Genomic DNA, 607 nt, shown 5'->3' with positions numbered 1-607 from the left:
CGGCATGGCCATCCCCCCTGGGGGGTGATTTCTCGCTTTCTGTCTCTATGTCTCTCTCTGTCTGTCTGGTGAGCGCATGTTCCCTATAGCAAAAAACCTCTCCAAAAAAAAAAATATTTTATTTAACTTTATTTATTTTATTTGCTTATTTATTTTAATTTGGCACGCAAGAGAGAGCCATCAGGTCCGGGACTCGAACCGTGGTTGCCCATGTGGGAGTCCAGCGCCCTCAACCACCATGCCACCTGCCAGTCCTACACCTACGGTGTGTTTTTCAAGCTGCCGGGTCTGAGACTTGAACCATGAAGTTGGCCACGTGGGATCCAGCCTTAACCTGGCTGGTACCCGGCAATTTTATACAGAGGCAAAAAAGGTAGTCTCCATGGCACAGGAGTAATGTGTGCTGCCCACGAGAAGCCAGATCCCACATGGGCACCAGTTTGAATTCCCAGCCCGGTCAGCCAGGCACCTGTGTGAGCCCAAAGTCCCACCAAGTTAGAGCAATGGAGGAAGAGGATCGTGGCATGGCCCCATGGAGGTTGTTTCTGTTTCTCTAGTAGGTCCACACTGCTGTTACCACGAAAACAGAAAACCAGGATTAACCCAC

This window comes from Tupaia chinensis, unplaced genomic scaffold (assembly GCF_000334495.1).
Source record: "Tupaia chinensis unplaced genomic scaffold, TupChi_1.0 Scaffold146907_1, whole genome shotgun sequence".
NCBI lineage: Eukaryota > Metazoa > Chordata > Mammalia > Scandentia > Tupaiidae > Tupaia > Tupaia belangeri.
The sequence above is the reverse complement of the archived record's forward strand: the minus strand, read 5'-3'. Positions refer to the sequence as shown.